This window comes from Morone saxatilis, unplaced genomic scaffold (assembly GCF_004916995.1).
Source record: "Morone saxatilis isolate NCDOM2014 unplaced genomic scaffold, NCSU_SB_2.0 Contig19, whole genome shotgun sequence".
NCBI lineage: Eukaryota > Metazoa > Chordata > Actinopteri > Moronidae > Morone > Morone saxatilis.
The window spans coordinates 23,490,522-23,492,098 of NW_023339751.1; the positions used below are offsets into that span (position 1 = coordinate 23,490,522).

General features: G+C 37.1%; 1 protein-coding gene across 1 annotated transcript in view; it reads right to left on the reverse strand.

Annotated features, from left to right (window-relative positions):
- The window catches only part of LOC118329649 (echinoderm microtubule-associated protein-like 6), a 90,927-nt gene that overhangs the window by 21,594 nt on the left and 67,756 nt on the right, over positions 1 to 1,577 (reverse strand). The window lies entirely within an intron of this gene.

Sequence of the window (1,577 nt, forward strand, 5' to 3'; positions counted from 1 at the left end):
GCCTATTAGCTAGCTTAGGCTAACTACTTGACAAAAAACTGCTAGCATAACTGCGCTATGCTTTATGTATTTTTTATGTATTTTATGATCAGTTAACAGAGTGAGTGATCAAATGGATGTTAATGCCTTTTTGCTTTGGCAGGACCCCATATTATTATGCAGACAATGCAAAGGCAGAGTACCTTAACTTCCAAAAAAGGGTCAGAGGTTTGACCTCCTCATTAAAAACACAAACAATTGATACATTTTAAACATTCTGCTTTGATTTCAATTAATTTAGCTGAACATTAAATCAACTTTAAAGTCATTTTTCTCAGTTCTACACTGGTGAGTTGAGCTCTTTTGCCACTGTAGGGCAACATGGATGTACAGACTACTACCACTGAATTACTTTGATACTGAAGAGAACTTGATAAAGAGACACATGATGATTCTTAGGCATGTTCTGAAGCATCTTTTTCTATGATTTCTAAGTGGGGGTATGGACCTTTATTCTGGATGGACTGTAGAGATAATATCTTCAAGAAGTGCAAGTCACTGTTTTTCTGACACCTCTCTGGCGCCCCCTGGGGCAGCTTTAGTCTTTCTCTTTGGTCTTTGTTCTGCTTAATGGCTATTACAGACCACATCCTGTCATTTCCAGATGGTTACAATGTCCTCTGATGTCGTCTAATTTAAAATTAAGTTAAAATACAGAGGAGCTCAGTGAATATTTTCTTCCCCACCTTCCCCTGTATGTTAATCCCATCTGAATAAGGCTTTAGATGCTTCTATGTAGAGACCTGTTTGAGTGGGATAAAAGAGTGATAACAGAACAGGACAGAAACCAGGCTGTGGAGGGAGGAGGGATCATACCCAGACACTCCTGATTACACAAAACACAAAGATGATGGGAAGAAGCGTTTGAAAGGAGAAAGAGACACATGAGGAGAGGGAGAGGAGGAACAGACTGGGTTTTAAAAGAGAGGAAGTAGAGGATGAGAAGCAGTGAAGACGAGAAACAAAGAAAGAAAAAAGGAAGAATTGTAGTTGATTTAACAGGGACATTATTAGAAGCACTTTGTTCAGACAACAAACAATGAAGAGAATAGTAAAATGAATATTCTCTGATGTTACTAACAGGCATGTAGACATAACAGATCAAACATAAAATCATGTAAACATAATCCTGATGTGCCTCTCTGCCTGAACTCAACACAATCTCTCAATGAGGGTTTGAATGAGTACCTATTGCAGCAATTGGTGTTATTATATTATAATGTGTCATGGTAAAAGTTTCTCTCTTATCCAGTATATTCACCCACACTGTCTTTCTGTGTTATTCTCCAACTTTTAGCTGTAATCTCTATAAAAACATCTATACAGGCGGCCACTAAAATAAACAATTATGTTACATATTTTTTCTTTCTTTTTTTAAATTGCCAAACTTGTTTAAACAAGTAGTGACTGACACAACATAGTTGTATTATGTTACAGGAGCCAGTTGCACCTATTTGTAAGTTCAACTAAGATTAGTTAAGCCTAGAGTTAACTAATTGGAGATGACCATAAACACAACACACAGACAGTGCATTGGC